Below are 15,892 nucleotides of genomic sequence, written 5' to 3'. Positions count from 1 at the left end.
TGGGCTATTGCTGTGCTATAATCCTGCTCAAGGTGAGAAGTAATCCTTCCAAGGACAGGACTTTAGGTAATGCCGGGCATACATTTCGTGTAGAAAGAAATTGGCCCAAGGCAAGGGTGTATGCAGAATCTTGGGGTGAGAAGTGCAGATGGGGGAAGAAGGTTATGAATGTTCAAGTGCTTAGGAGGAGGAAGAATGAAAGACCAAGAAAGAGGCATGTAGATAGACCCTAGAATCTCAGAGTCTATTTCCTAGAGATCATGACCTACCATGGTTTGCCTTGTCCTTACGTTTATTCAAGTAATCTTTTTAGTTCCTTCTGGTGTGCCAGCCATGGTAGTAAATGATGAGATTTCCAAAGTGAATTAAATGAGGTCTCTAATCCTTGAGGAGCTCACTATTTAGATTGAGAAAAATAAGCATGTGAACAACTAACCTGAATAGAACAGGATCAATGATACTCTATTTAACAGAATAGAAAAAGTGCCGCAGAAATCCAGAAAAAGCAGAAGAATGTAGAAAAAATTTATGGAAAATGGAACATATAAGTTTATATAATGCATTAAGTATAACGTTTAAAAAAAATATAATGTTTCCTTCCCATAGGCATTAATATGATTCCTAATTCTGTCTTCCCATCCAATAATTACTCTCTACTGTTTCCTGAATAAAAAACATCAAAATTCAGGGTGATTATATTACCACTTTAAAATACCTCTTCCAACTCCTTTGCAGCTGGCCAATGAGATATAAAAGCAACTTTATTAGATGGGATTCTGAAAAACTTCTAAAACTTATTATTTAAAAGGAATAGAGCAAGCTCATGTGTGCCTTTGCTTTTTTGCTTTTTGCCCTTGGCCTGACATGTGGACATAATGCCTAAAAATGAAATTTAAGTCCATGAGGATGAAAGCCATATTTTAAGGATGGGAGAAAACAACAAAAAAAGAAATGATCCTGATTCCTTGTTGACATCCTCAAACACTGACCCTGGAATGATTACCTCCATAGCCCTTGATCACTCTGAAAACTCAACCCATATTTGGTTAGCCACTGTAGTTCAACTATAGGTTACATGTGGCCAAACAAAATTTTAACCAATAAACTATGCAAAGGATAAACCAAGAGATCTATCATGCAGATTCTTTTTAGTCTGTTTATCTTCCAAGAGCAACACCATGAATTTCATTGGCCTTTCTTGAAGTGACATCAGTTGTGTATATTTTTATGCCACTTCTCTCCATGCATGAGGAAACCTGGAATTTTAAGTTGAGAAAACATTTCACAACAGAAGCCTAAATATCCTGAAATTAAAAGCAGCAAAATGAGAAATATGATCTCTCTGTTTCAGGTTCACAGATACTTTACAGGTAATCCCAACTTTTCATAAACATCCTCAATGTTAGATTGACGATTTAGCTTTTATTTTGTTCCTTGTGATAAAAAGATTGTAGTATGGGGCCAGAACCTTTATACTCTAATACTTTCTTCCCTCTCAATGCATCTCTTAACTCTGAAAAGAAAATTATTTCTACTTCATTACCATGAGTCTAGATGGCAATACTGGAATTAAATTTATGATGTCACAACTCAGGTCTTTAATAACACCACACAAGGAAATATTCTATTGGTGGATCTACTTTCAGCATTTTTCTTACTGTGATTAATCCCCAACAATAACCATAGCAACAAGGAAAGTCAAGAAACCAATATTGTTGAAAAGAGGTCTATGGAGAGAAATGAGAATGTAAGCAGTTCAGTTAAGAGATATACAATTTAGTAGCTGAAAAGCCCAACAACGGTTTCTAATTCCATTGTGAGAGCTTTTCCAAGGCTGTACTTCAGTTTCCCCTTCTATAAAATGGAGATCATACTGTGTCTTGTAGACCATGCTTTGATATTTTAAAGATAAAAATCTTAATGTTAAGGTGCATTAAATCTCAAAAGGGCCAAGTGTGTACACATGCGCGCGCACACACACACACATACACACACACACAAAATAATAGAATCACTGGCTTTTATTCAGAAGACATCATTAAAGGTCAGAGTCCATTTCATCTTATTTTTTAGGAAAGTTTTAAAAAGAAGTTGCATAAACTGGCTATAAGACTATGATTTCCTAATATGCTTTGGATCACTGAGAAACACCTCAAGGATTAAATTTTTTTCAAGGGAAGCTATGGTTCTGGAAACAGCATAGGACTGAGTGAGGGTAAGTACAAAAATGAAACCTTCCACTGCCTTAGAGTCTGGAAAAACATCTTGACTCTATTTCAGATACACCTGAGTCTTCTGGGGCAACAAATGGGAAATCACAGCTCTACCAACAAGCACCAACTTGATATTTTAGAGGCTTACTTTTTTTTCTTCCTACAACTCAGACAGGTTTTTTTAAGTCTTAGCAGAATGGCTAGACTAGGTAATCCACATAAGCAGCTGCTGCAATGTGATCTTTTTCTAACATTTTAATGTAGAGCTGTGAACTTTTCTGGCTTTAGGCTATGTTGAGAACATTTGGGGTAAACTTTCTTGATTTAAAGGTTATTGCTGTTAGGACTCTGTCTGGTCTGCTTCAGATGGAGGGTCTGCACCAGTCACCCATGGTATCAAACTATGCTGGATATGCAAAGCAGCTGATGTACGTATAAATGATCTTCAAATAGTACTTCTATGCCCTTTCTTAAAAATCTTAAGTTTATTTCTTAATTTTTATTTTCTTAAATGTAATAGCATTATATTTTCTAGAGATCAAGGTATTTACTCATATCTTTCTTATTAACTTCTGGGATAGGGTTGAGTGATCACCAGTGCACTGTAGAAGGATAGCACTCAAGCTTTGTCATTCAACCACGTGGGTTCCAACCACAGCTCTGCCACTAGCTGCAAGAATTCGGGCAAATCACCTCACCTCTACATTTCAGTATCATCATATATAAAATGGGGGTATAGTTGTATCTAATTGATAGAGCTGGTGCCTGGATTGAAAGAAAAAATACATAGAAAGTGTTTAGTAAAGAACACATAGTAGTCACTCATTAAATGTTTATCTCAGGGGCTAATGTTAAAATAACAGGTAATACCAATCTTAGAAACCAAGTGAAAAGGAAGGAAAAAGAAAGAAACCAAGTATATTATACACTGGTTGTTATTATAACAGTTGGAAGAGAAGAAAAGAATGGACCTAAGGCTTTTAATATATATTTTTAAGACAATATAGCCCCCTCTGACTCCAGTTCCACCTACCACTCTTGTCATCAACTGGAGCTGGTCTCTGACCCCTGAGTTTGCTCTTAGGATAAAGACTTCCCAGATAGGCTTGCTTCCTGCTCCAAGGACTCCAAATTGCCCTTCAGAACAATTTTGTATTGTTTTACCATCCTTTGGGGAACAAATTCCAAAGCAACCACGTTGTTGACATCTTAATAAAGCTAGTTTGGACACAATTCACAGACACTACCTTACTTATTTTTACATATAATCCTCCTCACAACCTTGCTAGGTCAGTATAAATGCACATGATAGCTGTGGGAACTTGGCTTAGAGGAAGGGGACGTGCCCCAAATTACATGTTGTTTAAGCGACAGAAATGGGCTATCTATGGATCCAAAGCCTGTGTTCTCTTCACTTTGCCACCTTTGTGTTCTCCCCACATCACACTGCCTCCTGATATGCAAGTCCAATGATGGAAATAGTACCTTCTAAGGACTTGCATTTAGTAGGTGCTCAGTAAAATATTTGCTGACTGGAAATATATCCCGGAAGTCAAAAGTCCCTAGTCTCCTAACTGCTATTGATTAATAGGATGGTCTCTCAGCCTTGTTTACTTATTCTTCTTTTAATCTATCTGAAAAAGTTAGGTACTAACCCCTTCTCTGCATACAATAATAATCACTATATCAATTAGAATACTTTGGGCTGCAAGTAAAATACTCAGCACTCAGTAACAAAATAATAAAGAAACTTAATTCCCTCACTTAGTAAGATTCTGGAAGTGGCATTTCTGGCTGGTTCAGTGTCTCATTCAGGATCTTCTTCGAGTCTCACACCTCTTCATGAGATGAATGGTCATGATGAATGGTCATGACTACCCTAGCTCCAGATATGTCCTTGCATAATAGCATCCTAACTTTAAAAAGGAGGGAAGAGGCATTGTCTTTTAGAGCTCTCTTGCAAACCCCAAGCAGACTTCATCTTCATCTCACATGTAATTAGCCAGAACTGGGTCACACCACACAGTAGACAAATTGATAAAAAGAAATGGGATTATCAAAATGCACGTTAAGTCTCACATGAGATATGTCTTATTAGTTTCACTACAGAGATGATCGCATAAGGTTCAGACACAAGAACTGAGTGGGAAATGGGAGTCAAACCAGAGCCCATATGACTCCAAAGCTACCCTATTCGTTATTGTTTGCCCAGAAGTTAGAGAGAAGCTTGTCTGGGAAATTTTTTTTCAAATAAGATAAGAGAATGTTAAGATAAAGTTTGGATGAAGATGCCAAAATGCAATAAATATTGAATTTGAAAGGAGGTATGAGACCACATAAAGAATTTACAAAGAAGTCTCCTATAAACAGGTTACTTGATTCTTAGCCACACAGATGAAATAAAAAGATGGGGTATCAGAAATTAGAGAGATATTTATAAAGAGGATTTCTTTGGGATGAGCTTTTTATGTGTCCTTCTGTCGCCTGTTTTGCCTTCCCTCAAGCCCAGGATGAGGGAGTTTCTTCAATGGAACCACTAAGAGAACTCAATATATATCTTCTGCAAGTTATAGAGAGACACAGTGAACTGGTATTTGTCAGAAATCTGAAAAACTCTAAAAAGTCAATGTGGTAATTGCAAAATATGACCACAGATTCCTCTCATCATGCTATTTAAGCTCTTATGCATTGTGATTTTGTCACTTCCTCCATCAAGACACAGCATCTATTTCCTTACTCCTTGAATCTGGACTGGTCTTTGGACTTCCTTTGACCAATAAAATGTGACAATAGTGACATTTAGTGACTTAGAAGTCTAAGCCTTAAAAAGCTTTGCAACTTCTACTGTTCTCTCTTGGGATGTTATACAGAGACTGCTACTTCAAAAGTCAATCTCACCTGCTGAAAGACACGGGTTGAGGGGAGAAGAGGGACACCCCAGGCAACAACCAGTACCAACTGTTAGACATATGAGGCCATTTTGGGTGATCCAATCCAGCCAACCCCCTTGCTGAATGCAGCTTGTGAGCAAACCCAGCCAAAACAGGCAAAGAAATCACCTAGTCAATTCAAAGGACCATTAGAAATAACAAATCATTGTTATTTTAAGTCACTGTGTGGGTTGTTTGTTATGCAGCAATAGATATCTGAAACAGCTGGCTAACTAGTACAATGTAAAGGAGAGGCTGCAGCTGTACTGTAATTTGACTGTGTTCCCAGGATTTATTGAGGAAAAAGAACCATATGTGTTGACACAAAAGGAAGAGAGCATTTGATATTATTTGAAGCCATTTAAAATACTGCTTAAGAGAATTACTTTGGGGTGAGCACATCTGTGTGGAGTGATCAAACAAAGAGAAAAGAAAAAGATGGAAGAAGAGAAGAAAAGCAGGAAAGAAGGAATGAAGGTGGGGCGGGGGGGGGGGGGTCCATGAGCTGAGAAGGGGATAGACAACTTAAGTATCATCCATATCACAAGACACACAATCAAATGGGTCCAATGGCAGTTTCTGAAGAACTGACTGAAGCACTCTATAATTCAGAATGCCAAACCATCCTGAGATAGTACCAATCCAATAAGAACTTTCCTATCCCTCTTACTCTTCCACTGTTCCCTTAGTTCAATCCTGGCAGGATAGGAAATATTTATCAAGTAGTTATCAAGCTAAGAGAGGAGGAGAAATACCAGATGGGAAAAAAGGAAAAAGGCCATTGTGAACAGACGGCCCAAGGCAAAGCCTAGCTGGAGAAAAGGGAAGATTTAGTTTTAAATCAAGTTCAAAGTTTTGATTATTACATGAAACTAGACACCGTGAATGACTCCATTGAGACTGCATTTTTTTACTTTGAAGGACCAGAATGTCATGAAACTGCAGAAGTTTTCATAGGGGATAGGGCAAGAATTTTCCCTAATTAAATAGTTTTCAAGTGACAGTGGGAAACAAAAGATTGCTATTGGCTTTGCCTTATCCCTATTCAGACTCCTGCTTCCAGAGACCTTGCACTAAGTGACTTTAGAAGGGCCATCTGGTGAGTAGGTGAATGGTTGAAGGTTGCCTTAGTGATGTGATGGTTGCTGGGGAGGTTACTCATCCCCCTCCCCCCGGACAAATAACTCTTGTTACAATGACTAAAAACCCACCATCAGAAAGGCAGTCATTTTTAGTCCTAGCTTACTATCCTTAGCAGTCATATTTTTAAAATATACAATCTAAGATAGGCAACAAATCATGTCATTCACACAACAGTATAAATTCATTGTAAAATATATTTGGGTGCACTGATGTAACAAGCAGAGGGGCTGAAGGCAGGGAAGAAATATGGAAGAGTAGCCAAACATCCCTGAAGACAAAACCTACTGCACAATTTTGCCTGAGGTACCCTCTACGCTTTAGGCCAGTGGTTCTCAACTTTTCACAAGAATTACTTTGGGATCTTGGAAAAATGTAGATTTCATATCCCAAGCCCTAGAAATCTATTTCATTGGTTTGCTTGGAGTCCAGGAATCTGGATTTTTACAAGTATTCAAGGTGATTCTGAGGCAGTGTGTTCACAGACATGTTCTAGAAATACTACCTTAAATGTAAATGGATAGGAATAGAAGACCATAGCTGGTCACAACAGTCTGAACAGATTTCTCCACAAAGTATATTCTTGCAATGAATAAGATAATAGGAGGGAAATTTCAGAGCTCTTAGAAAGAAACATGTTACCTACCATGCTTCTTTCACGCTAAGCTGATTGTTACACATAACGTTGGTTTGGAGGAAAATTGGGAAAAAAAAACTAGAAAACTAATCCATTAGAGGCACACATCTATTATAAGAGAAATCAATGGTTAGATTTTTGAAAATGTAAAAAACTAAGTGCGACAAAGATGTTTGCTAGACTGGACTTTAGTTAAAAATAAAAGATTTCTTATTGCCCCCTAATACTAAGTGAAAATTTGTCATTTTGCTGGCATAACCTGTGAACCTCAATTTCCTATTATTTTATCCCTTCATGTATCCAACCAGTAGTGAGTGAGTACTTGTTATGAAGAACACACTATTTTCCTAGAAACAGGAAGTATTTCCAGAAACTATCCAGCCCTTTACTTCCATGAATACAAGTTTCAGGTAAACTATTCCAGGAAGACAGATAGACTGTTCTTAAAAGCTTTCAGGTTCTTAAAAGCTTCCCATAATTTCCCGTGGAATACACAGTCACTGCAAAGTCTCTGAACATTCTTGTTTCAGGATCTAATGATCATGGACAGTATCATTAAAAACCAGGGAGAAGTAAATAGACATCAAAGGGGGCCACATGGTACTTGCCATCATTCCCCAGAATTCCATCAACCCAGCACAATGAGCCACCTCTGGTCAATAATTAAGAAGTACTTCTAATATCCATATGCAGGGAGATCCACAGTTTTGCAGGAGTTCCAAGAATTTTCTAAAACTTGAACACATTTTTCCATACATCTTGTGGAATGTTTTCAGAAAACTAAAAACCGAGGCTTCTATAACAGATTGATTCACATCTCAGAAAGTGGAAAAGAAAGGAAGTCATTTTGTCAACTAGTATAAGAAGAAAAAACAGCAGATAAATCTCTCTAGGCAGAGAAATTGTTGGTCCTATGAATTTAAATTCATAGACTAAAAATCTGTCAGCCTTTTCCAGATTCTTTCACAGCATCATGCCTCCTCCAACGTTTAAGCACTAATTGATTCATTTTATGTTTTATTGGATTTAAAGTCATTTTAGTCACTATTTTTAACTGTTTTCTCATTTATGTTCCTCCTCCCGCCATTTGCTTCAAGCCCCACATTAAATTATACATTCTCTCACATGTCTCATTATCTTACATTTTTTCTGTCATTCTGCAGCTGCTCTCCTACGTTCCTGCCTCAGCTTTGTTTAGTGCCAAAGAGCTGTTTTTTCTAACACTTCAAAAACACATGGCATTTTTTATGGGCACAAGTATCTTCACTTCTGTCAAATAAAAAATTGATTCATAAGGAAAACATTTTAAGTATGTAGATGTTTTGAAAGAAATGAGTAACTCATTAAAAAAAATAAGTATGTCTGAGAATAGAATAAAACTATTGCCTGAAAATTGAACATAAATATCTTGGCTTTTAAGGATATTTGAATATGCATAGATTCCCCCAGTTATCTTTTAGTTTTTACCCTTCATGTGATTCTTTTTTAGAATATTCTCATTTTTAAGATTCAGGACATAATACACAAAGAGCAAACAACTTTTTCTTAAAATTTTATTTATTTGTTTTGAGAGAGAGAGATAGAGAGAGCAAGTGGGGGAAGGGGCAGAGTTAGAGGGAGAGAGAAAATCTCAAGCAGGCTTCATGCCAAGCACAGAGCCCGACACAGGACTCAATCCCACAATCCCAAGAACCTGACCTGAGCCAAGATCAAGAGTCAGACACTTAACCAACTGAACCACCCAGACAACCCAAGAGCAGATAACCTTTGTCCTAAGGCTAACTCTGCCTTAGGTGGATACTGATCTAGGAGAGAATCAAAGTTCTATACTGCAGCCTTTCCCATGTCTCCTGAAACTTTGCTAGCAATCAGATTTGAGGATAAGAATTGACTCAGTTTGACAATGGCAACTGGCCTCACTGGTGAGTCCTGGAAAGAGAGTGATTGCTCTCTAAGTCTTATTTACCATCTTCCTCTCTATGTAAACTGAATATGCTTTAACTTCTAACTGCTAGCACCCATTCTTTTTCAAAAGAACTATCTTCAGGCTGCTAGAGTCCCTTTGTATTCAGGCATGCATACCTGGGAGATATGAGAAGTTCAGGGAACTGGGGAGAAGATGAACAGAGGAAACAAGGTGCCCCTTAACAACTAACAGAGATAGAAAACCCAGCTCCCTTGCCTCATGCCGTGACAACACTGAGGCACAACTAACACTCCAGAGCTGATAGACATTTTGAGTATCAGAGGAGTAGGTTACCTTGCCCAAGGTGTCACAGCTAGGATACAGGAGGGTTCTCAAAGAAAGGCACAGATGTGAACTAAATTCTAATTAAATCCAGAGCTTTATCCTCTCTTTCTCTTTCTCTCTCCTTCTGTCTCTCTCTCTCTCTCTCTCTCTACCCTCTCTCATCTTCTCTCTCCTTTTCTCCACCCACACATACATACACAACAAACAATACCACAAAAACAGTAATTCTGAATTGATTCAGAACACACACACCCACAGAGAAACTTGTTTGCTTGCTGCATCAGCATAAATGTCAATCAAAAAGAGCAATGCAGTCTCTCTTCTCCAGTGTCAAACTGCCCTCTCTCCCAAGAAACCCCAAAGGATACAGGCAAAAACTTCCCTGGGTGCTCTCATAGCCAAAAGGGGAAATGAGTAATACATATGAATGAGCCTGACTAGAATTACTTATAAATAATGAAGGAACATGCAACACTTACTCTCTCATCACATCTTCCCAGAGCATATGCTAAAAAGACGTCTGCTTTTTTAGTGTGATGTGAAGGGCACTGAAAAGTCAGCCTAGACCAAATTAGTGTCCCTCTTCCAAAGATCTACCAACTGTCTAAACTTTTCAATATTGTAGTAACTCCTCTGGGCAAAGCACAATCTCCAGGAAGCCTCTGTTAAATATATAAATAAATCTCCTTGGAATGACAACAACAAATTAACTCATTATCAGCTCTTAATCAATTAGCAAGGATTTATTTCTCAGTGTGGGGCTCTGAAGCACACAAGACAAACAAGTTTTGAAGGGTGTAAGATTAGGAAAGCCAAGATACACTGTAGGCCCCCTGAGGCCTCATAGCAGGAGTGAGCACTGTAGTGTGGTTGTATACCAGGAGGGTGCATTAAGGACCCTGGACACCCAGAAAGGAGATATAGGGAAAGGCTACCTAGGTTCCAACCTGCCACATGCATTCTGTGTGACCTTGGGCAAAGGAACTCAGTCTCTAAATCTCCTCATCTCCAATCTCTTCATCTGTAGAATTTAAGAAATCATGGCATTTAGTTTATAGAATAGTTATGAGGACTCAGTGCAATTATGAATATAGCACCATTAAGCTCATGCCTGGCACAGAGTAAAGCTTCTAAACATGTGAGCTATCTTTATTGATGTTGACATTGTTATTCTAATTACTTGGGAATGAAATGATGAAAGGGATGAAGATGCTTTTAAGACAAATTTCAATGACTGTAATTTTGCTTAAGTCAGTCCAGTACATTGACCACAAAACAGAAAAAGTCAAAACAAGATAATTTAACAGACAACTAAGCATACTATCATACTAAAATATTCAATCACATTATCTGAACAAAGTGTTATAATCTTGTTTCTTCTCTGCCTTCCACTTTGTCTCTCCTTTTTTCCCCATCTCCTTATATTTTATTTTCCTTTATTCATAAAATGTCCTTTGTATTGCTTTAAAATGTAGGTGATATGTGTAAGTTAAAGATTTAAGACTACCTACAAAATTGTTGGTTTTTTCTACCTGCCTTTAAAAATTATATTTATTCATTCATGGATTCAACAAATAATGTGTGAATCCTACTCTAAGCCAGGCACTATACTAGGGGCTGGGAGACAGTGCTAAATAAGGAGATGAATATCCACATATGCAGAAAGTACATTCTAGAACACAGCTTCTGAAGAGTACACCCTCTCAAGCCTGCTCTTTTCTTCCCAAAGGAAACCTGGTGGATTTTACAAAAGATAAAATCCCCTCTGGACTAGAGGTGCTAAAGTTTGACCTGGAGCATGTAGAGTGATAGACATGCTTGCTCTTGGATGGAATTCCTAAACTGGACCTGCCTCCTAGGTCGCCCTTTAAAGATTCGAAAATTCCAAGATTCATTCTTCTTCAATTATGCCCCTGGGTTTAAGAGGTATTAACAGAGTAGTTTTTGGAAATCAAACAAGGGAATTCTGAAATACAGAAAGAAGTCAGGCCAAAGAGGAAGATATGAGAATACTAAACTCTGAAGCCTGTAAAAGAAGTCTGTTGAATTTTAATATTCTTCACTAGAGTGTTTGTAATTGTTGATCTTGTATGGAATCTAATAGTCCTAGTGAAAAATGTGTTAGGCCTTGAGTCCAAGGATATCATCATTATAAGTACATAAGTGCCTAGGACAATATAATTCTCTCTACGGTACTGCTGCTGTGGCCTTTGATCCATGATCTATTACTTACTTATTTATTGATATATAAAAATGAGCTGTCAAGCTTTTCCTAAGAAGTCCAAGGGCACATGAACAAAATGTAGGAAATATACAACCACAAAAAATAAACCATGAAGCATAAAGCAGATCCTCTAATGTCCAGGGCACTCTGCCTAGGTGAGCAGGATTAATCAAAAATATACTTTCTAGACACACCCTGAATGTCAACAAACAAGAACTCTATAAAACCAAAAGAAGGAAGTTATATAATAAAGGCTTATATGAGACATAATATACATTGGCAAAACCCTGATCTAAACAATATGAATTTATTTACATTTGGCCCTTCTTCAGAAACAGGCCTGAGACTTTCACTAGAAAGTATGAAGAGTATGATATCTTAAACACTAGCAGGGCCGGAGGTCATGTACTTGGCTTTCAGCATTTAGTAATATTTTAAGCCAATTAAAATAATTTGGTTTCACAGTGGAAAGATTCCATTAAATAATAGCTTTGTTCACTATGAGTGTGGGTTGTGTGGTTCTTTATTGAGTAGGACAAAACTGGAGAAACATAAAGAGTAGAGATTTAATTCAGACAAAAGCTGAGGGACTGTCTGGAATCACCCTTGCCCAATAAACACAGAACAAAAACCTGGTGAATTGGGTCTGTATTATCAGCCATTTCAATTGATACAGGTCAAAAGATTAATATTTATTGCTATTCCCTTTCTCTGTGACCTGAAATTTTAGAACATGGAACTCTGTTTTTAATACTAACTTTCAATCAATATTCCCCCCCCCAAAAAAAGTTACATACATATAGTTCTTTGCTCTTCTTTTTTAATCCCAGCTAAAACACAGGGATTTCATTATTTCCCTGAATATGACTCCACTTCATTCTGCTTGTGATAGTCCCTTGTCTAAAAGCCCATGATCTGTTAAATTTGGTCTGCCATAGACAGCCAGTTCAGATTGGCTGAAGAGCCCCACCCCCCAAGAAATCAACCTGGGTCCAGGATGAATCCATTTAACTGTTGGCACAAAGTAATTTACCAGATAATTCCTAAACTCCCCACCTAAATCTGGCTGTGTAGTTCAACGTTTTTGACAAAAGTACTGGAGTCTGCACACAGTGATTGAATACCCCAAATTTTCTGCTGATAGGCTTAAAGATACATAGACATGTTTGGGCTGTAGACCAGTGGATTAAGGCAATAATTTGGTAACCTACAATTGAACTTTGAATGTAGCATCACTGTCATGTTTACAAAGAGGTCTCCCCAGAAAATGAGTGCACATCAGGATGATCTAACTTCTTAATGGTCCCACTTTTCCTGTTGCTCTGATAGCCTCACCAGTCTTAGAGAAAGTTTCAGCATCCTGTGTCATTACCCTTAACAAAATGCATGCCCATGGTGTGTCTTCTTGTTCAGCTTATGAAGCACAGAGCCACTAAAGTCTAATTACCACCAGAAATGACTCTGTTGTATCCTCAACAGGATCCTAAAATCTTCCAACTATTCCCTATTTGAGGTGTGGATGGAGCTTTGCCCACTGTTTCTTTCTGCCTCAGAGGGGAAAGCCAATCACCAAGGTTATGCAGTTTTACACTTAATTCACTAGTTGACCCTAGCATGGTAGACATTCATTATCCTCAAAGGAGAAAAGCAGTCCAAATCTACTCTGGGCGGACTAACTGATTCATGCACATATACTTCAACTTCTGCTCTAACCTTCCATATGCCTATTCTATTGCCTGTTACTATGCCTATTCTATAAAGTACTAACTTAGCAGAAGAGTAGAATGTTATCCAAGTGTAAGCATTCTAATATTTCATCCCCTTAGAGAGAAAATCCTAACTCTCCATATTCCTCAAGCAATCCTCTCTTCACAGTAACTGTTTTTCATCTGCCTAAAATGTATGTACATATAACTCTGGGACATATATTGTGACCATCACATCACCATCCCCCAAAGGGTAGTCATATTTATAAAGACCTATTAGCATCAATTACATATGCTTTGTGTCTTATTCTCAAACCTATGTATCAGTCAGAAATCCTGTAAGAAATAGATGCTACAAAGGACTAACTGAAGAAGCCTCAATAATGTACCTTTACAAAAGTGTGGACCAGGTGCACCTGGGGGGCTCAGTTAGTTAAGCATCTGCATTGGCTCAGGTCATGATCTCAGTGCCCTGGGATAGGCTGTGTTAGGCTCCCTGCTCGGCAGAGAATCTGCTCCTCCCTCTTCCTCTGCCCTTTCCCCCATTCCACTCATGTTCTCTCTCTCTCAAATAAATAAAGACTTTAAAAAATAAAAAATGTGGACCAGATTAAGACTACCAATGAAGAATGATGAAACATGCAAGGACCAGCTATCATGAAAAGCTTCTACCTCCTCCATACTAGATGAGATAAAAAAAGAGGATCATGTTACCCTAGTGAGGGCCAGAGTCATAAGAACAGGACCACCTAATTAAAATACTTGGAACTATAGGTAAAGGAAGATGGCCATTGACCAAACAAGGCAAGGAGAAACAGAGAGAATAAAATTCCACTTTCTTTTATCTTCTGTCTGCTAATTTCCATCATTACTAAGCTCACATGAAAACCAGAAGGCAAGAGAGTTTGGGTGGCACAATCCATAAAGAGGTCAGGCTTTCAAGAAATAAAGCTTGGCAGAGAAGGGTAAAGAATGAATTTGGAGAGGAAAATGAAAAGTAATCAGCAGCATTTCATGTCAGAAGGCCCTTACTAGAGGATCAAGATTCTCTGGACCAGAAAAGTAAAACTTATCAAGTTTTAAGCTCTCAGGAACTGGGAACAGGGCAAAAGGAAATCCCATCCCATGTGACTACGATTGGAAACAGCTGAAGGCGGGGCACCTGGGTGGCTCAGTGGTTGAGCATCTGCCTTTGGCTCAGGGCATGATCCCTGGGTCCTGGGATGGAGTCCCACATCCAGCTCCCCACAGGGAGCCTGTTTCTCCCTCTGCCTATGTCTCTACCACTCTCTGTGTGCCTCTCATGAATAAATAAATAAAATTTTAAAAAAGAAAAGAGCCAAAGGAATTAGTTTCAACCATAAAACGTGTCAGAGCTGGGGAAAGCAGATTAGCAGACAGGCCTAAAAATAGCAGATGGGTTAAAATTGGGATATAAGTTGGGGACTAAGGGCCAGGTTATATAAAGGAGGGTGACTGGCAATTTTTGCCAAAAGGGCGGACTTGTCTGTGGTTTATTCAGTATCAAAAGATACCAGAAGGAAAAAAAAAAGATACCAGAAGGAAAAAGAAAAGATTAGTATAAAACTAAGAACAGAGCAGAACACCCAGCATAGAACAGGGAGAAGCAAGACAAAGACCCAAAGATCAAGATGCCATAAACCATATAACACATTTCCTTCAATGATCAATCAGAAGATACAAATATAAATAAGTCAAGGCCATGGAATGGATAGCAATATTGATGTGTTGTGAACTGATTTTATTTCTTTAAAATGAATTATATCAGAACATAAAAAGCCACTGCGCTAAAAGATATCATGTAACCTGGCAGATTCTTCTAATCAATTTAGAAACCCTCTCTTTCATTTTGATAATTTGCCAGATTAAAAAACAACAACATTCTTTAATACCATCTATCTTCCCTTCCAATAGAGAGAACAATTTGCATTTATAAAGACATAATTGGTGAGTGTTTCCAAAAAGGGAACAAACAGTGTACACAGAAGACAAATCACTAGAACAATTCCCTTGGTGACTGATACCTGAGTATCAAGATGAGCCGTAATTCTTCCATAATTTTCACTATGTCAAGGAAAGCTGAAGTCTCATGCTGTAAAGTGCTGCTTCTCTAAAGCAAATGCAGAGCAGAAGGAGACTGGGAAGCATAAATGGGGAACAAAAACGAGGGATAGATATCAGGATAGAACATGGAAGAGCAGTCATTCCTACTTGCCAAACTGAAGTCAAACCAGGAGCTTTTGGTTTAGTGGCTGAGTCACTGGAGGAATCTATTAGGAAGCAGTGGTTCAGGTAGTAAAAAGACAATGGGTATAGATAGAGTGATTCAGCAGCGGTGGTTCAAGATAGGAAGTCAAATGAGCAATAAGGTGACTCCAGAACTTTTATCTACTGAGCCTAGCCTCTCTCAGGTCAACTTGTTCCCAGCTTAACCCTACTGTTCTTGTGGACAGTCACCTAAGTTTGTCATTTCCAACTAGGAAACTATGGCTGATTTCTGAAGTGTAAGGTGTTAAAAGTTGACACAGAGCGGGGGCTATGGGAATGTAAAAAAGGAAATGGATATGAAAAACACGGTAAAGTATCATAAAATACACTGACACGCCAGAACATAGCCACATACAGATTTCAGCAATGAACAAATAATAACATCTGTTCAATGCATTCTGACCCAAAACAAATCAGGAGAGTAGAGAACCAAATTTCATCCTTTGGACAAATTTAATAACCTCTGTTTCCCTTTACAGTTCTTTGTCTTCTTCTTTGTCCT

General features: G+C 38.2%; 1 long non-coding RNA gene across 1 annotated transcript in view; it reads right to left on the bottom strand.

The window, feature by feature from the left end:
* LOC125754995 (uncharacterized) overlaps positions 1-15,452 on the bottom strand; it is a 107,265-nt gene extending 91,813 nt beyond the window's left edge. The window contains exon 1 of the long non-coding RNA XR_007410347.1: positions 15,147-15,452. This is a non-coding gene — a long non-coding RNA (uncharacterized LOC125754995). The remainder of the gene's footprint in view (positions 1-15,146) is intronic.
* Positions 15,453-15,892: the final 440 nt, after the last annotated feature.

Source organism: Canis lupus, chromosome 4 (assembly GCF_003254725.2).
Source record: "Canis lupus dingo isolate Sandy chromosome 4, ASM325472v2, whole genome shotgun sequence".
In the NCBI taxonomy this organism is placed as follows: Eukaryota; Metazoa; Chordata; class Mammalia; order Carnivora; family Canidae; genus Canis; species Canis lupus.
Note: the sequence above shows the minus strand (reverse complement) of the source record. Positions and strands in the feature narration are given on the sequence as shown.